The sequence below is a fragment of the Sphaerodactylus townsendi genome, linkage group LG03, assembly GCF_021028975.2.
Source record: "Sphaerodactylus townsendi isolate TG3544 linkage group LG03, MPM_Stown_v2.3, whole genome shotgun sequence".
Lineage (NCBI taxonomy): Eukaryota > Metazoa > Chordata > Lepidosauria > Squamata > Sphaerodactylidae > Sphaerodactylus > Sphaerodactylus townsendi.
In genome coordinates this window covers 77,297,954-77,325,951 of record NC_059427.1, presented here as the reverse complement: position 1 = coordinate 77,325,951, position 27,998 = coordinate 77,297,954, and the positions used below count along the sequence as shown (strand labels likewise).

Here is a 27,998-nt window from a genome sequence, read left to right as displayed (position 1 = left end):
TTTTAAATTTTTTTTAAAGGAAATTGCAATTTTTGGATTAAAAAGTTAGAGGTAAATAAAAAAAGAATGGAAGTTATACTTAAGAGTTTGCAGGAAATGAAGGATAAACAAATTGTAATTAATCAGTTGAAGTCCAACTGATTAATCAACACTGTTTACAGAAATGGTAAAAACTTCAAAGATAAAATAGAGGGACTTCATAATTAATTGACAAGCACCTTGTTAAAATTAAGACAGATGGGAGAAGGAAGAAGATGATTTGGGAGAATGTTTCGAAAATGTTTTCTGGCATAGTCAGGAGAAGGCATCAGGATTGGGAGAGCATAAAGAGTAAATTCAAAAGATTGCTCAGAGAAGACAAGTAAGCCATGACATAATAGTGTCTTCTGATTCACTGTCTGTTAAAGAGCTAACAGTAAACTAACAGTGATGTTCCAAAAAGGGGGAATGCACTCAGGAAGCTGACTGACCTTTATGTGAGTATATCTCTGAAATATGTTGGTGTAGAGGCCATACTGCCAGTGCAAATCACCAGTGCCTTTCTGCCCCTTTTGGGAGCTGACACAACCAGACAGAGGCACAACTAAGGTATAGACCTTTGTGGTGGCATGACAATTAACATGTTACCATCTTCTTAGTCAAAATAAAAAAAATATAGAGCCAGATGAACATACGAGTTGCAATAGTTCTTATTGTCCTATCAGCCTATTAAATTACAACTATAAAATCTTTGTGTCTATTATAGCTACTAGGTTAAAGAAAGTTGTATTTAAGTATGTTAACCAAGGTCATACAGGTTTTATACATGGCTGCTCATCTATCTACAATTTTATTTTTAGAAAACTTATTAATCTATCCCACTATGTAAAAGAAAGAAAGTAAATCTGAAATGTTTGGAGTCTTTTGGATTTGGTGAACAGTTTAAAGCATGGGCAAAAATTATGTATGCAATATCAAGAACACCTTTATTCACAATCAGTAGTGTAAGCCGGTCCTCAAATTAGGGGGTAAAACAAGGGTTCCCTGTTTTGACTCTGCTGTTTAACCTATTAGCTGGCTATAGTAATAAGAGATTGACACAATATCATGATTTTGCATAGGTAAAGTGCATTAAACATTGATTCAGACAATATTATTTTCTTATTTACTACTGTTGAATCTATTGCACAGTTGAAAACTATACTTCACACTCAGTTGTTTCAGGATATAAATTAAATATAGAAAAAATTAATTCATCTTTGTAGCTTTGTGTGTAAGCCTGATATTTGCCCCCTGCAGGAGAAAACTTTTAATGGTAGCAGGCCATAAAATATTATAAAAAACCTTGATTTTGTAAATTCCCAGCTTTCATTTTTTAATATTAAGATTAAGTCTCTAGCTTCTTTTGTTGCTAAAATATGCTCTCTCTGTTATAGTGCTGCAATGGTAGGTGCTAAAGACGTACTTTAAAACAAAAGATGGGCAGTTGTGGAATGTGTTAAACATATTGTTATAACGATATAGTGATATAATGATATTCAGTTACTAGTATTCAGTTCAGGCCCTCAGGGATGGAGGAACAAAATGGCTGCTGTGGGATTCAACATCAGAAAAAAATGGCTGTTAGGTATATGTGTGTGGTGGCAGGGAATCTGAACTTTCCTTCCTACAAGACAGCCATTTTCTTTAAATTATGATGACTAGTTTGAGGAAAGCAGTTTGAGAAAGCTATGAAAAAAAACAGGGGAAACCCTGAGGGGACACATGTGCCACAATGCTGTGGGGATACAAGGGGGGAAAAGCACTGAACCCATTTAGAACTAAAGCTATGTTTTCAACATCGCTTAACGGAAGTTCACTCTTCCTTTTGGGACATTTTAAATAACTCTGGCCGTTTCTGCACGGCCAGGAGGCGCCCCCACGCCGGCAGGAGTTCTGCCGGCGTGGGGGCGGGAGCCTGCTTCAAGACGCATAGCGTCGCGAGCAGGCCGTAAGGGGAGGTCGGGTAGGCGGCAGGCGGCTCCGCGATGGAGCCACCTCTGCGCCGCTCCCGCCCTCACGGTGTCCTCACCAGTAGCCTGCGGGGCGAAGCAGCCCCGCCCGCGGCTGCCCCCCTCCCGACTAACCTGGAGGTCGGAGGACAGTGTGGGCGAGGCTGCAACGCCCCGCAGGCTTAATTAGGGAAGACTACCGTGAATTAAAGGCTGGAGATCGGGAGACAGCGTCTTCCCGGCGGCTTGATTACGCACCGCGCCGCAGGGAAGAGCGCTCCCTCCCCAACAACATGTCCCTTTAAAGGGTTGTTGTTTAGGGCGACAGCCTTGACGCCCTTGGGGAGGGAAGAAGAGTCAGAGTCAGTCAGCTGGTGGACGGCGGCAGCGACAGCCTTTTTTGGCGCCCCCAGGCCGTCATAAATGGGCCGTGCAGAAACGGCCTCTGAGAAAGCAGAGAGATTTCTACATTTTTCAAAGCAGAGTATTCTTTGGGCTATTCCAATATTTATGGTGATTTATGAGAATAATCTGGAGACACTTCTCTAGATACTGCTTTGCTCAGCCAAATGGTGGCTGCTTTGAAAGCAACTATATGTGATGAGGTGTTCATGAGAACTATGAATATTGAACAATTTTTCTCCTCCACTCACAGTGGCTTAGTGAATTTGCTGATTTTCAGTGTGGGCAACTGTATACAACATCTTAACACAGTGAGTGAGAAGCCTGGACTAAGGGCCAATTCCCCCTCCTGACAGCAGTTCTCTGTGATCTCTCATATTTTTGAAGGGAAAAGGCAGATGGAAATGTTGAGAAGAGCTGAAAAATAATCACGACTTGGTTATGAAACCTGGATTTATTTTATGATTATGAAAATTCCTAGCTTTCAATAAGCAAAATTGAAGACTACAAGTATTATTGAGAGAAAGAGAGAGATGTAAAAGTGTATTTAGACAGAAATATTTTCATATAACAATATGATTAGCAGTAGATTTTGATATATTGCTGTCAATGGTATAATACCAAACTTTTTAGCAAACATCATAATTTAAAGGGGGGAAAAGTGACATCTCTGCCCCTATTTTGGAGTTGACAAGCAATCCAAATCAACATTATCAAAGATGTTTGTGGGGAGAAGAAGGTGGGGGAAAGAAGAGAAGAAAGCACCACTGCTGATGAAGGAGAAAGAAGTAAGCAGGTGGTGGTGAGAGAAGAATGTGGCAGGAGTGGGGAGAAGAGGATGATGAGATGGGATATCAGGGTAAGAATAAAACAGCTTCAATAATGGGAGGACTGGGTGGGTGAAGGGGAGTGACAGGAATATGAGATTGCTAAGGAAGAGAATAGAAAACTTTAGTTAGCAGGAGGGTGGAGTTTTCGTACCTACAGGTTTTTCATGGTTCTCGTGTTATCATTATTTAATCACTGGCATATCTAATGTGGGGCAAACCAGGGCTCATGCTCCTGGTGCTGCTTGAGGGGCCTGCCAGACAGTCCAAAGCCCCCCCCCCCATCTGCTCACCACTGTTGAACTATGTTGCACATTTAAACTCCACATGGAGTTTGGGGACAGGGTGCACAGTTCAAGCTGAGCCCCGATCGAGCACTGTCACACCAACCCCCAAATCCACTTGTAATTAGGAAGCAGTTAAAGGCTGGCCTTGGCCAACTCCAGCTTTAAACTATGGGCTCCACTTCTGAAGCCTGGAGTTTAGAGCTGGATCCAGCCAGGCTATCAGGCTTAAATTGCAGGCTCTGCCTGCTTCTGAAGCTCTGTCTCTGAAGTCATATGGACTTTGGAGGCGGAGCTAGTAGTATAAAGCTGGACCCAGCCAGTGCAGAGCCTACAGTTCAAGGCTGGCATCCTCCTGGTTGGGTCCAGCTTTAAACTGTGGACTTTGAGGCAGAGCCTTCAGTTTAAAGTTAGATCTGGCAACCCCAGCTTTGAATTGCACTTGCCTACCGAACTCCATGTGACTTTGGAGATGGCTCTTTGGAGGCAGAGCCAGCAATATAAAGCTGGACTCAGCCAGGGCAGAGCTTGCAGATCAAGGTTGGGCTTGGCCTGGCTGGGTTCAACTTTAAACTCTAGGCTTCAGAGGTGGAGCTGGCCAACCCAGCTTTAAAATGCCCGTGGGTACTGGGCACTGCTTCCAGGGGGCACAATCCTTAATAGACAAACACAGAGGGCTCTAGCTCAGAGGTCTACAGCATGGTGCCCATGGGTCCTGGCAATGGGCAAGAGCTTCATGGGGGCAGGGTTGGTGGCAGCAATCTGTCCATCTGGCGCAATGGCATCACATTTGGATTTACCTGGAATCACTGGCATTGTGCCAGGATGCTCTAGCACATTTCTTACAAAAACTCTATAGGTTTTTTGTGGGGAGAATGCTAGAGCATTCCTGGAAGTAAACCTGAAAGTGGTGTCATTGTGCCAGGTGCATGTATCACTTCCCACTTCAGCTGGTTTGCTTCAGTTGACTCGGCACCCAGTCAAAACCAAGAAAATGGGAATCCTAGTCAGAATTCCACAGGTGCCCATAGGCATAAAAAGGTTGGCAATACCCCCATTTTGTCTTCCATTAAGAACCTCATATTGTACAATTTGAGTAAAATCATGTTGTACAATTTGAGTAAAAAGCATTCCACTCACCTTCAAAGAAAAATATTTCACAGGATTTTTTTTGTCAGTCCTCCCCAAAATTTCCTTTTTTTCCATCCTTGGACAAGATGGGAAGGGGGAATCCTCAAAAAAAGTTTTGCTTTTTTTCCCTGGAAAGTTTTTTAAATTTCCCCTGGTTTTGCAGGTCTTTGTTCTTCTTGCACTGCTCCAAGTATCATAGAAGTATGGGAACAAACTGGGGAAGAATTACTTGTATGATATGAAAAGCCATTATCAAGATGTATGAACCCTGACATTACCCACTTTGTGGATTCCAGAATATCTGTCATTGTTCATTCAAATGGCCTTATAGAGAATACTGTTAATGGTAGCTGTTGTGATAGAACTTATACTTCCAGATTAGATTCCCTTATATTACTCTAGTGTGTTAAATTGAAAACTTTCCCTAAGGTGACATGATCAAGTAGGCCGTTCATTTAGTGAGAATGCTTGCATGAACCTGTTGGAGTTGCTCCTTAGATTAAAGCTGTTTGAACTACTTGTCATTCTTTTGGTCTCTGTTTGGAAACCTAGAAACATTATAATAATGTTTCTTCTTTGATGGAACAAATTAATAGGGTTTCTTTTAGGATGATTGTTCCTAGGGTTGGGATATACAGATAGTCAAGACATCTTTCATTCTTCCACTGCCTGGTTTGTTGGTATTGAAGGAAAATACATTAAGAGATGTAAAACAAAAATCATCAACTGATTTATGTCAAAAGAAGTTTCACAAAGCCTTCATATCCTTAGCAACTAGAAATAACCCCAGAAGACATTACTAAGAAATCTGGCGGAACTGGTTGGCAAATAGCTTGTAACAGAGAGAACAGTGGACAGGTGAAAGGGAGGCTATGCTGTCTTCACTTATGGATGTTTTGCTCCTTGAAAAAAATTACTTGGGTTGCACAGTGGATAAAAAAACCAAATGGTTCCCTTACTATTAAAACATAATTGGTCCAAGTCCCCTTATGTTATGTCGTAGCTATTTATATACAATGTCCCTTGAATTGTGTTCAGTTTTTTTATCTACAACTTTGGATTTTTATGAGTATTACTCATGTGGTCATGTATTTCTATCATTCCAAATACAAGTCAGCATGATATTGGTATTCCAGCTATTTCATGTGATAGCTTTAAAAATAAAAAGTCATCACATTTAGCAGACATTGGAATTACCTACTGATATAATCCAGGATGTGAAATGAATCCTTTTGCATGGTTGGTTGTGCATTTAAAGTAAACTCTTGAAATATGTTATATAACTGTTACACTTGTTATAGGTCTGTCTGGAGTAAAGAGAGATTCTCAAACTTTATTTTTGTAGAGGTTAATATTGTGGTTGTATTATTTGTTATATATTGTATTCAGCAAAAGAGTTGTATGTTGGAACTACAAAATAGAATTCACAAGCTACATCAGCGAGCAGCACTGTTTATAAACTGCACATGATAGAACCTGCACATGATAAAAACTGTGAGTAGCAGAGTGCTGGACTAGATGGACTCTGGTCTGATCCAGCAGGCTCTTGTGCATAAATGTGAGGTGAATTCTTGGTAAAAGGAAAATCCAGTCCTGTCTTTCTCACCATTAACCCCACTTTTCCAACCTTCCTGTTGCTGCTTCATCCATTCATTCCTTGTAATTGTCTCTCATTTTCATTGATTCAAGTTCCTGGCAGCAGCCTGTACCCCGCAGAGAGCACATGGTTACTTCAGTTACATATGCTTTTGGCAAGAAACAAGATCACACATTATTTTGTTTCTTGGAGGTGATTCTGAAAAAGGTATGTTTGAATTTTGCTCTAAATTAAAGAGCTCCCATAATGAAAGCTGAGCTTCTTATTTTATAATTTAGAAATGATCTAGATTTTCCCTTTCATCTTTTTTTTGCTGAAGCAAACAGTATATCCTGCTAGGGTATTCAGTGAACTATAGAATGCTCGATATATTGGTACCACATTTAAACTGGTCCAGTTTCTGTACATTCTGTTGTTTACACACAGTAGGACATTATTACACTATATAAGTGTTAAGGCACCTTTATCACTTTTAACAACTATCATTAAAGATAAAATTATAAAACATGTATAAAAGCAAGACCTGCTGAGAAAGAGTCAGCATGGCTTTTGCAGAGGCAAATCCTGTCTTACAAACTTACTAGAGTTCTTTGAGGGTGTAAACAGGCATGTGGATAAGGGGGAACCAGTGGACATTGTCTACTTGGATTTCCAAAAGGCTTTTGACAAAATTCCTCACCAGAAACTATTGAGAAAACTCAGCAATCAAGGAATAAGAGGGGAAGTCCTCCTATGGATTAAAAACTGGTTGAGAAACAGGAAGCAAAGAGTGGGTGTAAATGGGAAATTCTCACAATGGAGAGATGTAAGGAGTGGTGTCCCCCAAGGATCCATTTTTGGGACCAGTGCTCTTTAACCTATTCATAGTTTGGATATGTACCTCACCTTTCTCTCCTGTAAGGAGCCTCAAGGTGGCTTACAACTCCTTTCCCTTCCTCTCCCTACAACAGACACCTTGTGAGGTAGGTGGGGCTGAGAGAGTTCCAAAGAACTGTGACTAGCCCAGGGTCACTCAGCAAGAATGTAGGGGTGCGGAAACATATCTGGTTCACCAGATAAGCCTCTGCCACTCAGGTAAAGGAGTGGGAAATCAAACCCGGTTCTTCAGATTAGAATCCACCTGCTCTTAACCATTACGCCACCCTGGAAGTAATGGGAGAACTGTTATGAACTGGCTTGCAGGGAAAGTTGATTGGCTGTGATGGACTTGCAATACACTTTGCAGATAAAATATTACATATTTTTAATCCAATATAGACTTATCATTACTTACAGATATAACTGATAGACTGGAGATTTCTGCTTGCCGTGTTCCTATTACAGTTCGTACAGCATGGTTATATGAACAGGTTTCTTGGTGATGGTTAGTAACCATTTTTGTACTTCATCTATCTTGGCTGGCTAAATCTATCAGAAGGGGAACTAGTCCAGTGTATGGGCAGATAAATATCTACTTAGGGGCCGGGCCACGTTTATAGTTTTAGAGGAAGCTATGACCAGGCCTTTACTTCAAAAAAGAAAGGAAGAAAAAGTATTGAATCCCATGAAATTAATCGTGTTTTAAATTAGCCTCTCTTGGACAAGGTACTGGATATCAGTAGAGGGCATAGGGGCAGCTTTTAAACATTCCTGAAGAAAGCTAACAAGAGCTTGGGAGCCTTTGTTTGGTATGGCTTATTCTTAAGGACAAAGGTAATAAGCATGACAGCAGATTTGTTATTGTTTTTAACATTTACTGTATCAATACTAGATAGTAGTGACTAAAAAGATGGTTGTTTTCTTTATGAAATATCACAAGACATGAGCCATTGTAACATCTCAATGCAATTGCAGGATGTAAGTTAAGTGTTTGTCATTTGCTTGTTTTGATTTGTTGATAACTCCAAGGAGCCAGTCCCTGGAAACAGTTAGCATCAGAAGAGAACTGCCTGCCTTTTAAGACCGAGAGATCATTAAAGACTCTGCAAATATAAGGATTTTTAAAAATACTGTTAAAGGTATTGTGTTATTCCAATCCAGCCTTACTTATGCTAATTGTAGAAGTAGTCTGCAAATGTGTGCAGACTTTTTAAACAAGCTTCTTTTAAAAAAAGGTATTGCAAGATACTGTTTTACCTGTGCTACTTAATTTTTTTAAAATCAATCCAGGATGCACAGAGAATCCTGAGGGTCACATGAAAGCACAGCAAAAGGGGGCTTCTAAGCACATCAGGTCTGAAAGGCTAATTATCAATGAACATGGAGATAACAGATTACCCTGACCCGTCTGGAATCTCCATTGCAAGGGCAATTTCAAAATTGTATCAGAAACCAGAGAACCAAAGAAAAATCACCTTTATTTGGAAGCAGCTCAGATTTAATTCATGTTAACATTTGTTTTGTAACAAATGGGAACTTGTTTTATTTCACATAGAATATTTATTTATTTTCAATATTGTCCAGGCCTCCAGTTCAGGTTTGCCACACAAGCCCTGCTCTCTATGCCTTTGCCTTCAGAGCCGAGCTGGGCGCCAACCAGAGCCACGGCTTTTTAGTAGTGGCCCCTTGCTTGTAGAAAGCCCTTTCTCTTGAGGCTTGCATGGTACCTGCATCACTTTATCTTAGGTGCCAGGACAAAACATTTCTATTCACCCAGGTTTTTAATTAAGGGGTTAATTTTAAACATTATTTTAACCTATGCCAGACAGTTCAATCAAGTTCTTTAAGTAATAAGGCTATATAAGTTCCTGGAGTTGAATGATAAAGAATATGGAACCAGTATTTGAAAACTCTAGACCAGGCTATTGCAACTAACATATATTGATCTAAATCAATGCAAATCGCTGCGTGTCGTATGCACGTTGGGTAGAGCCATTGCCTTATGGAGGAATTTAGAGTGAATAATATTTAATGAATTATTAACTGTGTTTACCCATATTGGGACGCCAATACTGTGAATATGGGCTATTTCACATATGACATTTCCACAAATTTGCATGTGTAGTAACTTTCTGAACTGCAAAGGTGTAGACTTTTTAAAAATATGTGCTCATATAGACAGATTTAAAATGCAGAATGGTCCTTAAAATTTTTTGTGCTCCTGAATGTGAATGGTAATTGAGTTTCTTGTAATAAAATCAAAGGTCTTCCGTACTGACACTTGCTCCATGAAATAGTTTTCAGAAGAAGTCTTTCTTGATGCCTTGTTAACTCTTGAGGATGTGTCCTATTGATAATTAACGAAGTGGTAGTTATCAAGAACTTTGTATTTCAGACTTTGCATCAGCTGCATTGATAAGTATTACCTGAATTCTTTGTTTCTCAGAAATTGGATGAAATCGATTTGTTTCTCAGAAATTGGATCAAATTGCATGGCACTTCCCATGCAAATGTGTCTTGAAGCAAGATTGCAATAACTAATTGTTGACCGTCTGGTAGAAGTAGGTCACTGGACGTTTTGATACATTGCACTCCGATTTTGATCTGCTACTATAATTTTTGCTAAGGTGCAGACTGAGTGCGCAATATGTACCAGCTGGTAGGGAGTATTATCAATTGCCTCAGGTCTCCCTGGGTTTCATTCCACTTGTATAAATAAAGGAAGCATTGCATTGGCTTTTCATGCGGCAGGGCTGATATTGGCAGTGGCACCTTGTTAAAATGAAGGATTGTCTATCTTATTACAGATAATGCGAGACAAACTACATTTTCTGCTTTCTGACAATACACTCTAAAGAAGATAAGGCCCTGAGAGAGTTATGTGTGAGTTTACAGTCCCTTTAATGCTGTTTCTTGAAAACTGCTATATTTTAAGTGTGTTTTTGTTTACGGGAGAAAGGGTAGCAAGTGGAGAGTGGACTTTTTAAAGCTTTGCAATAAAAAGAGAGTTACTTCATGTGATAAATATGCCAAGCAGAAGAGAGAATTCTCTGAAATTTGTGTTCATAGGCAATGATGTCATCAAAATGATTTAAATTGGGAGACTCTTTAAGAACTTGATCCTGTAATTTAGTACAAAAACACATTTATCCTATGGTACTGTTTATTTTTTTCAGGTCTTACATAGAATCATAGAGTTGGAAGAGCTCCTGAAATGCAGGAACACATAATCAGATCACTCTTGACAGATGGCTATCCAGCTTCAGATTAAAAACCTCCAAAGAGGGAGACTCCACCATGCTCCTAGGTAGTGCATTCCACTGCCGAACAGCCCTTATTGTCAGGAAGTTTTTCCTGATGTTTAGGTGGAATCTCTTTTCCTGTACCTTGAACCCATTACTCCTGGTCCTAGTCTATGGAGCAGCAGAAAACAAACTTGCTCCCTCACCAACATGAAATCCCTTCAAATATCTAAACATGGCTATCATATCAGCTCTTAACCTTCTCAGCTACATCCTGTTTATTTATTTAATGTGAAGCTGGAAATAGCACATGGGTGAGCTGCCACTTTAAAGAAAAGTTGGTCTTTTGTAAAACAGAATCCTACTGTTCCTGAATCATAATTTTGTTCCTGAGTGTACCTTTGGTGTTCTGAGGTGTTTATTTAGAAGATATCAACTGTAATTAACTTTTCTGGAGATTTCAATTAATTACACAGGGAAGGGTGAAAGGAAAAGGAACTGGTGGAAGAGTAGGTGGTTTCCATGGTAGCCCATTCAGTAACTTATTGTGGCCCTTGTCTCTGCTGCACTAAATGGCAAGCTAACCATAGCTAGACTGAACTAAAAATGAATTATGTCCAGAACTCTCCGTTCAAACATTATTAAATAATATTACCAAATATCAACAGTTTTCTGTGTTCAACAACAAAGTTTGGGAAAATGTCCCCATATTGATAATTAAAATATTATCCCTGCCTAGTAGTACTCCCCTGCCCCCCCCCCAAAGGAGGGAGATTCTACTTCCTCATATTTATACATCTTCCATCTCTTTTCTTCCTGACCATTAATTATGCAGAGAACAAACTAGTGCAATTCATACCTTTTGCAATCTGGACTAACAACTTCTGATGGAACTCAGTGACTGAGAGCAATCCTAAATGGGTCTACTTTGAAGTACTATTTATTCAGTGGGTTTACTCTCAGGAAATTGTTTGGAGGATTGCAGCCTGTAACTGCATTTACCTTCACCCTTCCCCATTTGTCTCTTTTTAAAATACATTGAGGCTGATTACACATGAGCTGGGCGATGGGGGCAAATGTCCATCACAGCAAGATTTCTTGTATGGACATATTTCCTCAAGCCCCACTTTCTATCCTCCCTGTGGCAAGTGAGAGCAGTTCTAGCATGAATTTAATTTTGCTTCATAGTCAGAGTGGGCAGATGTGCCAGTGAGCACAGCTTTGCCCTGGAGTTCTTCCCTCTTTCTACAGCCAGCCTCTTTGCTCCACCCTTCCCAGTCCTGCACACTACCATCCATGCATTCTCTCTCGCCCACGTTCCACGTTGTTGGCTCTTCCCTGCCTCTCTAAGTGCTTATATTGAGTTTTTGATATAAACCAATCTCTTTCTGGCTCCAGCTCTCCTCCTTCACTCTGTTTCCACCCTCCCTGATGATTGAAAAGGCTTTTAAAAACTTTATTTGAAACAAACCTCTTTTTAAAAACAAACTTCTCTCTCTTGTGAGACAGAGAGAGTATGTGGAAGGGAAGGGAGGGGGAAAGTATATCAGTGAAATTAAGAGAACTAGTGATAGGTGGAGTTAAGAGAAGCAGCAAAAGGAAAGGTTGGTTGAGATTAGCAAGCAGTTGCAAGGAGGCACTGGTTTGCCTCCCCACAAGTAAACAGAGAAAAGCACAGAAGAGACCATGCTTCAGCCCCACCATGCCGCTACCAGCCCTGAGGTAAGCATTCCATGAGTAATGGCCCCAAAGTTTCAGTATTCAGGTAGTTTCTGTGTGGCTTGGGAGATTTCTTCAAAGAAATACTTCCCCTCTTTATGAATATGTAACATCTTTTCTTTAAAAGAATGAATGTGTAAAGTGCCATCAAGTTGCAGCCAACTATAGCTACCCCAACAAGGGACTTTCAAGGCAAGCAAGAAGCAGAGGTGGTTTGTCATTGCCTTTCTCTGCAGATTCCTCCTTGGTCATCTCCTTTCCAAGTGCTGACCTTGCTTAACTTCTGAGATCTGATGGAATTGGGCTATACCCTGCCTCCTTCCCTCAGTAGAGAGAAAATCAGAAGTAGGTACTGAAGTTGTGATGTGTAAATTATTTCATAAAGCAAGCACTGTTATAACAACTTTTAAAACTAAATTAAAATCTGTTGTTATGAGCAAGGGGTAAATTTTTTAAATAAATCTTAATAATCAGGGATGGTTTAGAAAAGAGAACTATAAGACACATTTTCTTAGGACCACAGAGCCACGGGGTATTCATGAACACACTAGCTTGATATTGTCCTGAAATAGCAAAAAAGAAAAAAAGTCAGAACATGCCAGATTTGCTACCCATTGATAACTGCTACCATAGATTAATAGTTTTTTGCTACCAAGATTGCAACAAATGGCAAAAGAACAAAGGTGAGGAATGATGACTTAATGCAGACTCTCATCTGCTTTGAGTCTCAGTGAGAAAGGTGGGCTAAATAAAGAAGCAAATAAATCCAGAATGGTGGCAGTGCATCATGTTTTTTTGGAGACTGTGTACAGTGTACAAGGCAGGGTACTGTGGATTAATTCTAGTCTATGCAGATGACTTTTATTAGTACAATTCAGTGTCCAGAAAACTACCCAGGAATTCTTGGTAGTAGTCAGTATTCTATGGATATAACAACACTTGCATGTTAAAGCAGACTTTTGAATGATCACCTGCCAAGCTGTCCAAAGGAAAAATAATCCCTAGGTAACAGTGCAATCCTAAAAACCCTTTCCTATGAATAATCCCTATTAAATAGACTTTTATATGATTTTGGGTGAATTGACCTATAGATCAGGAAGACTGAAGGAGCAATCCTAAAAAGATTTGCTCAAAATTAAGTCCCATTTATTCAGTGGAGCTTACTCCCAGTTAAGTGTTCTTAGGATTGCAACCATACAAAACTTTGGGGTTTTTTTTTTGTAATTTTATGTCACCAGTTCTTAACATAGGCATGCATTGCTTTTCTGGACTTGTCTGAGAATTGTGCTGAACTTATTTAATTATTTACTTCATTTATATTCTTCCATTCTCTGTAAAGGGGACTCACGACAGCATACCTTATTCTCCTCTCCTCCATTTTATGCTCACAACTGCCCTGTGAAGTTCTTTAGTCTTTGAGTGTGTAACTGACCCAAGATCACCCAGCAAGTTTCCATGGCAGAGGGGGGTTTGACTCCAAGTCTTACATATCCTAGTCTGACACACTAAACACAGGCTCTCAAATGCAAGATAGCTCACCTATGTGCTAATTTTTCCTAGTGCATTGTCGAAGGCTTTCACGGCTGGATTCAACTGGTTCTGGTGGATTTTCCGGGCTGTGTGGCCATGGTCTGGTGGAACAAAATCCACCAGACCACGGCCACACAGCCCAGAAAATCCACCAGAACCACTTTCCTAGTGTGTTTTTGCACATTTCCCAAATATGATTTCCTGCGCTATATATAATTGAAGCATGCACCATTGTAGCATTAGTTAATATGCAATGTCACTTCACTACTATTTAAGCAAGCCTGTTCTAATGACAAAAATTAACATTTCCAACAATTAAGGTAAATATTCTACAACATTTCCCCTTGCAAGAATATGAAATATGTATGAGTTTGAGCTATCATAACTACTACAGTTTCTGATTAGCATATTGTCAAAATTATCTTATACTTTATAAAAATTTTAATGGTTGCTAAGAAAAAATAGTAGCTAAACATGCAAAAAACATTGAAGAATGTGTTTGTGAAAAGTTTTAATAATTGTTGCACTTTTGAAAAGTATTCATTTCAGAGGTATATTCTTGAGAATGAAGACCACCATTTAATTTCCAATTTTTAGTATTTTTTTAAATTCATCATTGTAATTTCAAATTTTCAATTGAGAATTCATTAATTTAATGTTGTCATGAACTGCAGCATTTTTGTATGATTTTACATTCAGGGTTAGAACTACAATAAAAGGTATGGTTGAATTTACTGTCTACCATGGGTAGCCTGTTTAGGGTGCTATACCCAAACTATGGAATTCTCTTCCCTAAGAAGTGAGATTATATATTAAGGAAGGCATACAAAGCAGATTAACCAAGCAATGCTAATGGTTACTTTCTAAGATCATGGATTTCAGTGGATTTAGAAGAGTGTAACAGGACACTGAAAGTTAATTGGATAGTGCTTGATATTTTATAGTTCCTGATTGACTATGGATAGATAGTATAATTATTTTTATTCCATATTTAAATTTTGATTTGTTACATCTATTAAATTAGCAGTCCCTTCCAATGGGTTGTACGCCTGACTGCGGCACCTTCACTGTGCCAGCCTGCCACTCCCAAGGAGGCTTCCCAGCATCATGGGGAGGCTACAGACATGAAAAAGCCTTCTCATTGGAAATCCCCCATTAGGCGTAATAGACTTATGCCACCAAAAAATTGGACTTATTTCACTAATATAAATTCCTCCCAGTGCCACTCCCCTGGACCATCCCTGCTGCAGTGATGGGTGCACAGGGATACTGGCACAGTGTCCAGCACCGTGTCCCACTGCTGGGGAGGGCCGCAGCAACTGTATACAGGGGGATTCCTTCCTTTGCTGGGCCAATGTCCTGGGGAGGGCAAATTTACCAATGTGGTCCTGTACCATTTCCAATGGCAGATCCCCCCCCCTTTTGATGGGGCTGTAGTTCTGAGAAGGAGGAGGAGGAGTTTGGATTTATATCCCCCTTTCTCTCCTGAAGGAGACTCAAAGGGGCTTACAATCTCCTTGCCCTTCCCCCCTCACAACAAACACCCTGTGAGGTGGGTGGGGCTGAGAGAGCTCCGAAAAGCTGTGACTAGCCCAAGGTCACCCAGCTGGCATGTGTGGGAGTGCCCAGGCTAATCTGAATTCCCCAGATAAGCCTCCACAGCTCAAGCGGCAGAGCTGGGAATTAAACCCGGTTCCTCCAGATCAGAGTGCACCTGTTCTTAGCCACTACACCACTGCTGCTCTGAGTATCCATATGGTCAGGAAAGCAGCATATAAGGATCCTAAATAAACTAATAAGGTATAGTTGTAATGTCACAAACAACTTGGCAACAATGTGTCTTCTCTTTGGGCTTATGCATTTGACCCCTCTTATCCTGCTCAAGTTCTGAGCCAAGACTTACTAGTTTGAAATAAACTTTAGTTTGTTGTAACAGTTGTATTGGATTACTTTTAACAAAAAATATTTTCAATAGAGTCCTGTCAGAGTTATTCTTCTCTGAACCAGTTAGTTTCTGTCAGTTTAAATTAGAGTAACTTTGCATGCAATTGCAGAGTCAGGGAAAGAGAAAAAATAGCAATTTTCAAATAACCTTAAGCTACAATATGTATAACAGGAGGGCATTTTTATAAAGTGATTAGAACTGTAGCAAAATAGGAGGGCTTTTTAAATATAAGGGAATAGGATCATAGTCTCTCTCAATGTTGATTGCATGCATCACCTTGCTTCTTTTGCATTGATTCTACCTTTGTAACCCACTTTCTGCGTTACCCTTAGACTTTCTGCATGCCTTAGACCAGAACTCCGTGGTTTCTCCAGGATGTTCATCCACTCCCATCAGCTCTCGCCAGATGTTCATGGGAACTACAATTGGCCATCAGCCCCTGGGATAGGCTGATGGAGAATTGTAGTTCTCTGATAGACATCTGAGAGCCAGCATGGATATTCCCTACCCCTGCCTTAGACTTTTCATTTGCTTGTTTGTTTACACCATTTTTTCATTCTGTCATTCTTTTGTTGGCTCTTATGCTGTTTGACTTAATTGGGTTGTTTTTTTTTGTAATCTGCCTTGGGTCAGTGAGTAAAATGGACAAATAGCCACCCTATCCATTTTATCTGTTCTTTCTTCTAAGTTCAGTGTGATTTTTTCCACTTTTAATCCATTTCAATCTCAAGACAACCCTATGAATTTTTTAGGCAAAAAGTGGCATAGAGTTACCCAGGAAACTACATGACAGAGTGAGGACTGAACCCAGGTCTTCCTGTTCCTTGTCTTAACACTGCAATCACTACCTCACTCTAACTCTTGGAAATGCATAGGAATTTGAATGTATTCATGCCAGGAAAGGGCTTTCTAAACCCTTAATATTTGTGATTAGTTTGTTTGATATCCTAATTCACGTAGATCTTTTCTTTTATAACAGCTGGTGCAATCCCCCCAAATACTGTTACTTCTGTGCTACAGCTAGTGCTGTGCTTTTTGGACATCACATCATGCAACTTTGCATTCTGTTTGCCACCATAGAATCAAGGCTTATTTATTTATTATTTGAAAGTATCTCACTGCTATACTGCGTCAGCGTCAGAGGCAGTCCCACATATAGCTCATAACAGTGATCCAGTCAGAAGGTTATGGATCAGTGTAGCAGGGTCAGCAGAAGCTATGTAAGGGGCCAGTTTACAGGTCAGAGAGAACTGAAAGAAGGCACTTTTAGCAACTGCACCAACCTGTTCATTGACAAAGCTGGGTCAAGTTAGGGATGCCAACAACTAGAAAAAGTCCTGCTACCCTTAATAGTGACTTAATGTGATGTGGGATATTATTCACCAGGTGATGTTGCAGAATTTGTCCTTGACAATGGACATCTTGTTACCCTGTTGCAATTTAGGAGCATTCCGTGTACTGCAGTGGCAGCCACTTTGAAACCTTTTTGCTAGTGTTTATACTTTATTAGTAAGTTTCCTGTATTGGTAAGTCTATTTTGTAGTTGTTATTACTTTATACATTGTTTCAATCTAATATTGAACATTGTTATTGTTAGGGTGTTGTGGGTTTTGCAGGTTGTATGGCTGTGTTCCAGTAGTATTTTCTCCTTCGAAAATACATTGATATTGTTATTTCTTGTAAACAGCAAGACTGATGAAATATTGATTGAAACTGGATTTTTACCCAAATCTTGTTTCATGCATATCATTTAGCCTTATTTTCCTTATCCACCTGCATAAGAGCCAATACTAAATACATTACTTTGTGAGACTTCTTAAATTTGAATTGGATTACTCTGGTGTAACAATATTATGATCAGAAATAAATACAACTTCAGTTTGGATTTCAAATTTCAGTTTTCAGGCATGGGCACCGATCTCAATTAGGCTTTAGAAGGATCAATTACTTAGATGATCTAGATGTTTTTACTTGAGATGGTACAGTTTGTTATTACTGATGTTATATCAGGGGCGTAGTGCCCATGGGGACATGGGGTATCCCATATCCCTGGGTGCATGCCATTTGGTCATGTGGGGGCTGCTGGACACTGGCCTGGTCCTTGTGCTCGACCTCTCCTGCGGCGTGGCAACCTGGCTGGTGCCCAACCGCTCCCTCCGTGCTGTGGCACCTCTCGCTGGTCGAGCTGTTTGCCATAGCTGCAGGCCTGGGAGGGCAGGAGCCAGCCTGCTGCCATGGCTCCCACCTAGGCCCCCCTCCTATGCTGCCCGATGCCAAGCCCTACCTGGCTCCTTCCCTCTGCAGGGAGGCTGGGGAGGGCAGGGCTCGGTGATGGGTGGCTCAGGCAGACGGCTCAGGTGGGCACTGCAGTGGCAGGCCAGCTCCTGCCCTCCCCGGTCTCCCTGCTGGCTGCTGTAAGTGGGGTGCAGAAGGCGGCATGGAGAGCCGGGTGGGGGTGGGGTCATGCCCGGGTGCCATTTTCGCCTGCTGGGCCTTTGGTTGTTAGCTAATGGATTATCACTGACCTTGAGTCCTAACAGTCTGGTACCCTTTCACAGTATACTCACAGTATACTCACACAACCTTCACATTGACTGATTCTGCACAGGCAGCACTAACACTAATGGTGTTGCCTGTACCACCATTTGCACAGCAGGTGCAGGGGTCAGCTGGCATCACTGGGATCCTGGCAGCACAGTTTTCATGGAAAATGTGGTGTATTCCTGTGAACCTCACAGCTGAGAACCCACCCCACCCAAGAATTCACCCCCAGCCGAAAATCACCCCAGCCGAGAATCCCCCACCCACTTACCAGCAGAACATGGCAGCTGCTTGTTAGAGAATCCACTCTAATGGCACCCACCTGGGGAATCCACCATAATAGTGGATATAGAATGCTTCCTGCTTGCCATAGTTTGCACAAGAAAGCAGGAAGCGTCTGCAACATGGATTGAAGAAAAAAGTTACTGATTTAGCGACTTTCGTTTAACCTGGGTTCAAGCAAACATAACAGGTTAGAAGCATTTTGGGGCAAGGTCTATGGGAACTTGTCCCCCATAACACTTTTTTAAAAGGCCTGAACCCATTATATTTGGCTTGTGTGGAATCACTCTTTGTTAGCTCACTCCTGAGGTAAAACTTAGAGCAAAAGCCTAATATACCAGACGGGATCCACCTAATGTGTATAATCCCACATTAACTGGTTCAGGAATTCCTCTACCCCAGAAGATCTATTTCTATCCCTGTGTATATTTATGGCCACTTTGGGGAAATCATTGCTGTTCACCTCAGCTTTGGTCCCTAAATAAAATAACCAGTTCTCCTTGTCTGGGTATTATTTGCTTCTTCACCTCATGCTGACATACACCCTCAGAACAAAAACGTGTTAACAAACAGTTAAGGTAATAGATGTTCACCCTCAGGAATCAAAATCCAAAAGCATACTCAAACTCTTTCTGTCAGAGAGAGGTAACCTCCTCCCTCTCTGAGTCATCCTGTTGCCACACCAGTAAGAGTGCAGGTTAGCATACCTGATCTGGGTGCTTCTCTGTTGCTAAGGAGTTCATTTCCCCACTCTGATATGTCAACCTGTCTGCAGACAGAATTGAATTTTCAGGCTCTCCTTTAGTATGTGGTCCAACACAGAAACCTTACAAGATATTTGTTTACTGTTTAGTCAACCATTTTCAGTCCATCAGTCAACCTTTATTAAACATTAATTATAAGGTTACATCACTCAGTTACAGGTCAGGAAACAATAGTAATGCTCAGACTCATCCTCAACTCAAAAGAGGATTATTCATACTACTTAATGATAGGAATTTAGCTGTTGTCAGAGTTACATTATAGTTATTATTATTTAGCAGGTAAACATTTGTTTTTGTAAATCTGAACTACATGATTTTCCTGACTAGTACTGGTATAAGTTAATTACTAAAGACTTAAAACAAGGAAAATGAAACAAGATGTGGCTCAGTGGCTCATCATTCAAATTGCATGCACAGGTTCTATCCTGAAATGGGATTTTTAATTGCCAACCTTATATTATGGCGGAAGGGAGCACGTTGCATCTAGTACAGGTAAAAGTCCATCACTGGCAGGGCTCAGAAAGTTGAAGTAAATACTTAGCCATACAACCAATTTAGGAAGAATTCCAAAGTGCAAATAGAACAGAACTTTCTAGCTTCACCAATCAACATTTGGCATTCTTGATCTATTAACCTTCCCTTTAGGGTTCATATGATTTCATTGACTGAGAGCATTGCAAGAGCTTCAAGAGAGAGATCTAAGGAAAGTAGTTTTGATTCAGTAAGCATCCACCAAACCAATGATTGGAACTCAGAAATGACAAATAGGTGAGACTTCCAATCTCCTGGTTGAAGCTTGGGCGAGTCCAAAATTTAAATGTAATTAATGAGGCCCTTGTCTCCAAAAGATGCTGTCCCAATTCTAAACATAAGATGGTGTATGGCACACATTGTGGTACACTGAATATCTTGTATAGGAAGCTGGATTGAACTTGCCCCATGGATCTATTCCAGGCACCAATCCACAAAGGGAGCCCAAAAAGGAGTTGTTGATCACTTTTGCATTGAACACCTTTAACGCTACAGGGATGTATTCATGGCATTTGGGGGGAAAAAAAGAATCATCGGACAGCAGAAACACTTCCCAAGTGTTTCTCTAGTGTTCTCTAGTGCAGGTAAAAGCCCATCTCTGGCTGGGCTTATATCAATAGGTTTAACCCACCCTGCTCTAAAGTGAACGTTGACTCCCAGGTATTTGAAGTACTTGACTTGTTTTATTATGTTACTGCTAAGTGGCTATCTGGTTAATTCAAATGCATTCGAAAAAAGCAAGTTTTGGATTTCGTTAGGTTTATGTACAAACTATTTTTAGCATAATAATCACTACATTTATTAAGGAGGAGTTTGAGACCACTCTCAACCTCAATAGGAGGATCATCATATAGCAGGATTGGTACGTGCACATTCTCTAATCTAGGGCAGTGGGAGTTTACTTCATTAAGGACTGGGGCCAGATCATTTGAAAGTTCACTGAAAAATATCGGAACGCAAACATAGCACAGCTTAATGCCTCTGATAATATATATTTTGGGAGTTAGTAAACCCGTCAGGGTGCATTTTACCTGGCAGGTGTTATTGATATAAAGTGATTTTGTAAACATCACAAGTCTGTTGTTTGCACCCATTCTATCAAGCTTATTCCAGAGCAAATTCCTGTCAACTGAATCAAAAGTCCCTTTAAGAACTAAAAAGGCAGTGTATAGAGTAGTCATTCTGCTTTTTAAATAGATAGCAATAGGTTGAGGACAATTCAGTTTTCTGATGTAGATTTTCCCATTTGGAATCCAACTTGTTCTGGTCTTAATATCTTGGTTTGGTCAGTCCAGGCAACAAGTTTGTTCAAAAGGTGTTTTGCATATAGTTTTCCTATGATGGAGTGGAGACTTATGGGTCTATAATTATCAAGCAACATCACAGGACTACCACTTGTATCAAAAAGCTTTTGAAAATAAAGTAACCAAGTCTGTGGAGCAGTATTAATTAATTAATTAATTAATTAGATTTGTATGTCGCTGTCTCTACAGGGGCTCAGAGTAGCTTACAGCAGTAAATAACATACAAAATTTGATTACATAAACAGTCAACAATAATTAAAACAATTAAAACAGTTAAAACTAGACAAATTAAAACAGTTATAATAATTAAAATCCAACCTAGTTTTATTAAAATATGTTTCAATTACTTACTTTCAAGTCAGAGTTAAAATAAAACTGGCAACAGAAGCCATTTAATGCAGATAGGGAATTAGGATTTGGGCAGACAACAAGTACAATTGAAAGTAGATAATTTCAATTTCAGTTTCAGTTTCCAGTTTTTCAGGCCTCAACCAAAAGCTTGGCAGAACAGGTCTGCCTTACAGGCCTTGCAGAATTGCATCAAATCTCACAGGGTCCTGATGTTAGGTGGCAGAGCATTCCACCAGGTAGGAGCCAAGCCTGGCCTTGTTGAGGCCAATTTGAAAATAGTAGGACCGGGGACCACCAGGAGATTTGCAGTTACTGACCTCAGGTTTGCTTGGGGGACATATGGGGTAATGTGGTTTCAAATGTATGCATTTTTCATGTAGTTAGTATATAAGTGCATGTCACCAGAGACAACTGACAAAAATTCCCTGGGGTCACTTTTTTTGGTTGCCAGCATAAGGACCGCCCATTTAGCATTAATTATTTTAATTCTATTTTTTCCGCCAGTTAGGTTAATTGTCTCTTAAGTGCGAAATATTTATTGGGCAAATTAGCTTCACTTATGCCTTTGAAGGTGTAGTAAATTTTTCTAATTTGACCATAATTTTCCATTCTTTATTAAAACCAGTGTCAGAATGACCTGTTCTTCCATGGCTAAAAGCCCATGTTACAGTGGCATCCGGTTGCTCAAACCATTTTTTAAAATCAATTCATTAAGTCATTAGCATCATCTCTGCCCTGAAATTAGAGTTGAAGAATAGAGTAGTTCACAGACTTTATTCTTTACAGAGCTACTCCATATAATTTTTGGACCTACCACTTAATAGGGGCTATGGATGCTAGGAGGTACCGCCTAGGGACAGTCCACAAAAACAGCAGCAGATAATTGCTCTAGTGCTGGTGGTCACCCTGAAAATCCGTTCCATAGTCAAAGCCAGTATGGGTCACCAATATGTAGTCAGAAACACTGCACCTTGGAGGAAGAAAGGTATATTCACCAGTAATATCAAATTTGGTTAGACCATTACGGTGGATCAGATCTGTTTGAATACACCATTTTGCAAAACTGATGCCAGCTCGGTTCATTATTAAGTCTTTGGAGCACCTTGCAAAGGAAAACTACCAAGGTAAGGCAGAATTTAACCCAGATAAGCTCTAAAAGTTATGTTTGTCCTTCCAAATTCTAGCATTAATGTCCCCTGCCACAGTCAGGTCAGGCTTTTGGGGGGTATTTTTTGCTGTTTTCACATTTTAGCCTGCAGGGGGCGCATCTTTAAACCTAGCAACACCAAAATTTCAGAGTATGATCCAGAGACTGTCCTAATGATGACCCCTGGCTCTGGTTCTGTGCTGGAGATTTTATTTGGGGCTCTGCAGTTTGCATGGCTGGGCATTAGTTCTGTGGGCATCAGATTCACCTTCAAATGGATGCCCACAGCATTTGCCCCTTCCATGTAAACTTCAGCAAAGTTGGCTGATTACTTTCAGGAGACACATTTCCCTGCGGGAAATAAGTTCCGCCACCCAGAGCAGGACTCACACAAGAGATCCCTCAAATCTCTACAACAGAGCCAGCTGGGCATAACAGCAAGTCCCGCTGAAGTCTATGGTGGAAAAAAACAATTAAAATTTCCCACCATAGAACTTTCTGAAGAGAGCTGGGAGATTCTGTGCTCTGAAGTGGCTCCATTAGGAGAGGTGGGAGATGGGCCTTACTGTTTTAGGGCCCATAACATTGAATCCCATGAAGCAAAGGTCACCAAATCTGAATGGTGTCATCAAGAGACTCTCTTGAAGATACCCTGAAAGTTTTGTGGCTTTACCTTGAAAAATGTGCACCCCGTAGCCCTCCCACAAGAAATTCCCCATTGACTACAATGGAGTCAAGGCATTTCAGAACATAGCATCTGGGGAAATTTCTTTGGGTGACTGTCGGGGGCACATTTTTAAATCTACTGGTGCCACAATTTCAGGGTCTAATCCGGAGACTGTCCTTATGATACCTTCCATGTTTGGTGAAGTTTGGTTCAGGGGTGGGGGCAAAGTTATGTACCCTCCAAGGAGTTGCTTCCATCTCCTGTTAGCTCCCACTGGAAACAATGCTAGGACCCACTTTGGGGGTCCATAACTTTGCCCATCTGAACCAAACTTTACCAAACTTGGGGGCATCATTAAGACAGTCTCCGGATCATACTCTGACATTTTGGTGTCTCTAGCTTTAAAAATGCGTACCCTGCAGGCCAAAACATGAAAAATACAAAAAAATACAAAAAAATTCAAACACACACAATTTTTTTGGATATATTATTTGTCTTAATCGGGCATACAGATAATTTTATGCCTGAATAAATCTGAATCCAAATTTTACTCCTTTTTAGGACTGTCAGGTCCCCCCCTCCAGCAACTAGAGGGGAGTGGGGACTTACCAGCTTAAGAGAGAGGTGAGCGCTGACATGCTTGCATCACTTTAGGAAATGACTTCATCATGCCGCCAACATAATAGGAGATAATCTGGTATTTGAACAAAAACTCTATGGTAGAAGCCGTATTTGCCAAAGAGTTTTGCCCAAATACTAGAGCACCTTGCAAAGTGGTAAAGGAAATCTTACTACACTCTGCACCTGATTAGAAGTTTAAAACAGTAGATTGAGTAAAATTCTTCTCATCACTTTGCAAAATGATTCAGTTGAAAAGCTTGTCAAGTGGTTTCAATCATTTAGTGCAAACTACAAACACTTTTAGTCAGTTCTATTCATGGATTGAAAGTTTTCTAAATAGTGTGTGGGTGTTCAGTGTTGTAATTTGAATTTGAAGTGTTAAAGCTGGCAATTCTAGTCCATCTTTTGGTCTATGTTAACCACTTTCATGCTGGAGTAAAATGAAAATAGTTTGCTTGGGTGGTCTTGGTACATGGATGACAAGCTGTATTTTAGGCCTTGTAATGAGTGAAAAGTGGACATTTGATTCTGTTTTTGCAACTTAATGCAAATGTCCTTGTACATTTCCCTGCCTTTCCCTTCCTCTTGCAAAATTGCTGACTCAAGTTTTTGTAATTTCTTTGTCAAAGTCACTTGAGACAGCTACCTCTGTCCTGGGCCATTGTTTGGCAGTCTTGGTCAAATTACTGCAGGTAAACTAGCTACAAGAAAGATGTGACCAATGTACCATTTGTACATAATCTCACTACTCCAGAAAGGATTGTAGTCTGTATTGCATATAAATTTGGATTCAAGTCTGCCCACAAAAAGATTGGCAACAGAAGGTGCTATTCCACATCTCATCCTCACCCCTTTTATTTGGTAATAATAATCTTGATTAAACCTAAAATAGTCTTTTTCTAAAGTTATGTCCACCAATTCCATGAGGATGTAAGTGGGAGGGATGTGGTCTGGGTGGTTCTGTGGAGCATCTACTAAGACTTCTCATCCTTCATGATGGAGAATATTTTTGTAAAATGACCCTACATCCATAGTTAGTAGAACAACCTCTTTAGCACATTTCAAGCCTTCCAGTTTATTTATTAAATTTCCTATGTCCTTACACAGGAGTCTGAAGCAGTGACATTAGTGACTCCAGATGGACACAGATTCTAGGTAAGGGTAAAACATTGACTTGAGAGATGGGAAGATGGGGCTTTTTTCTGTTTGCACCAAAAATTAATCAAAGCAACCTCTGACCCCTTACTGAAGGAGTGCCAAGTTCAGCCTCTGTAGCAAGGCAGCTGATTTTGACCAGCCTTCATGGTGTTGGTTAATACATCATTACAACCCCAAATATCTGGTCCATATAGAAGTTGGGCTATGACCTTGCTCTGAAACAGTGGGATCAATTAAACAATGTTTAGTGCTGTGGACTTTTAAAATGGCCCTCATAAATAATTGTTTGTTTTAATAGACACCTAACAAACTTAAAGTGTTGTTTTTCGTTGGCAATGAAAGTGTTGAAAATGTTTTTTTTTACAACCAGGGCAATTCAGAAGATGAAACTATACACTGTGACCTGTTGTGAAGATGTTATTAGAAATGTCAAAGTAAACAAGTCTATTTGCTAAAGGACTTAAGTAGTTGCGATTGACCAGTGTAGCATTACAGAAGACTAATCACCAAAGATAATTGAAAAAAATGTGAGCTGAGTAGTAACTAAAAAGTGAGTTGCAAGGAAACTGAAAGGAAAAAAATTGGAATCATAACCGTTTAGTTTCTCTTTCATTCATCACTGCTCCATTGGAGGCTTTTACATATATTCAGTTGTGTCCAGTTAAAGAATGTGGCAGCAGAGAGAGCAGATAGTGGCTTGTCAGCATGACTGGGAATTCTGCTTTTTCCAGGGTTCTTAATTCTACACAAAACCTAAGAACATAATCTCTATGCCAGTTCAGACCGCAGAAGGAATGTATATATTTGGGAGAGGGGCTTGCTGCTCTTTTCCCCCATACCATTCAGTGCAAAACATAGATATATGCAAAGCTTTCAGCAGTCAAAGATTTGGCAATGCTGTGGTTGATACATAGTTGATTTAAAAAATATTTAAATCTGACAGTTCCTCAAAGACCCTTAGCTTCAGATATTCTCTATAGCATCCAGTTTCCAGTCCTGACATGCTCCAAGTGTTTGCTGCTGTTATGAAGAATTATTGCAGCCCCCCAACCATTTTGAATCCACAGGATCATTCGGAATTCTGACATAGCATGGTGGGTTCAGCAACAAAGTGGCTGACACAAATGGCTGCTTTAGGAGGTGGATCCAGCCGCACTATGTCTGACACAGATTAATTTCAATAACACAGTGATGTGGTAGCAACTTCTGCCAAAGCAACAATTTTTAAAAATCTGAACAGTCAAATCTCTAGTAAGTCAGAAGCCTTGCTAGGCAAAAACCCTACCTTCTTCCCACACACTCTTAAAACCACTTGAAGAGTGTTGGAAAAGGTATCAGCAAGCATTGTGGCCCCCAGAGGCACCATGTTGGGGGCCTCTGAGTTATGACCATGCATTGTAAATCTGAATGTGATTTTTATCTCATGTAGTCTAAAAACACTGGCATAGAAGACCCACCCTGTAATTTTTATCTTTTGAATTTGAAGAAATTTTTTCTTAAACCTTGCCTTTAAAACTGTAACCCTACAACATGTTTGCTTGTTTTGCACATGAAATAATTTTGGCGAGTGTTGATGGTGGAAAGTGACTTATGGCAACACCATAGGTTTTCAAAGCAAAAAACATTTGGAGGTGGGTTGCCATTGTCTCCTTCTTTGTGGGTTGAGAGAGTTCCAAGAGAACTGTGACTGGTCTAAGGTCATCCAGCAGGCTTCATATGGAAGAATGGGGAATTAAACCTGGTTCTCCAGATTAGAGTCTGCTGCTCTTAACCACTACACCATGCTGGCTCTCTGGCAAGAATATGCAGTCTGTATAATCTTCTGTTACTCTTTTTCAGATTGGCAAGTAAATCTATCGGACTCCAAACTAGCTAAAGTTATGTGTTAATTAAATCCCATTTTAAATAATGGAAAATTAACTTGGAACCAGCTATTAAAACTGCTGGTCAGTATTTTAGAAGCATTGTGTGTTGCTTACTTAACTATATTTTATTGTGACCACTTTTGCATGGTCATAATGCCCCAAAGATATGAGCTGTGGTACTTTCCCCCCGGTTTTTGACTCCACACATCTCCCTGGTTCTTCCCGTGAGCCGAGGCAGGGCCAGTATGTAATGCCCCTGCTGTTTCCCCATGACACTAGGGTGTGAGGGAGAAACCATGGATTTTAAACTGGGGGGGGGGGTTTGAAAGTGCCCCAAATGGGACAGGAGTGATTCTCTCAAACGCACATGGATTTAGATGGGTGTGTGTGTTTGAAAGTGCCCTATATGGGGGGGGGGCAATTCTCTCAAACGCACATGGATTTTACACGGGGGGTGGGTGGGTTTGAAAGTGCCCCGAATGGGAGCGAGGGGGGTGATTCTCTCAAATGCACATGGATTTAGATGGGGAAGATGGTGCCAATTCTGTAAAACACCCAGTGCCTGTTAATTGGTGGGGTGGGCCAGAGTGGCCAGCAGGGAAAAATGACCCTGGTTCCACTGCCATGGTGTTTTCACAGCAGCGGAAGCACACAGAGCCAAGAAGAGTCACACAGGGGCATTTCAAAAGAATCTCCAATTTGGCGGTTTTTGAAAACTGCAGGGAAAAGGGAAATTGGAGGTGCAATGCAGGGGCAGACCCAATGCAGCTTCGAGGACCGTGAAGAATTCCAGGCTGCCCTGGGATGTTCCCTGTGCTAACATCGGTACAATATCTCTGTGAAAAAATGGCCCGTGTTGACTTGTATACTTCCTTGCTAAGTGGACAAGGCATTCCCCTCAAAAATGTGGCAGAGTGAGATTCTGTAGAGAAGTAAAAAAAGCTGTTGGATTGATCATGTTTCCAATGCAATCATTTGGTCGTTTGGTCGACAGATGAAAGTAAATATTAGCACACAAAGGGAGCTTTTCAGGGGGAAAGGCAGATTAGCAAGATCTCTTATTTCTCTCTGGGTTGTGATAGTTTAAGAACATATAAAATGGGAAGAATTAGCCTCTTCATATATAAACAGGAAAAGAAAGTGTGGTTAGATAATAGGAATCTGAAAAGCTGTGATCTCATAGAATAGTCAAAGTTAAAATGTGTCAGACTTTATAATTTCCCTATTTCTTGTTTGGCCTATGATTTGAATTAGTTTTTAAG

At 40.4% G+C, this 27,998-nt stretch overlaps 1 protein-coding gene across 4 annotated transcripts in view; it reads left to right on the top strand.

Moving 5' to 3' along the window:
- The window catches only part of SGCD (sarcoglycan delta), a 556,728-nt gene that overhangs the window by 20,076 nt on the left and 508,654 nt on the right, over positions 1-27,998 (top strand). The window contains exon 1 of one of the 4 annotated variants that reach the window (XM_048488178.1): positions 6,337-6,418. The exons of 2 other annotated variants lie outside the window; for them this stretch is intronic. The gene's annotated coding sequence lies outside the window, so the exon portion shown is untranslated. Of the gene's footprint in view, positions 1-6,336; positions 6,419-27,998 lie in introns of those variants that run through there. One more of the 4 variants, XM_048488181.1, reaches the window with a different exon arrangement.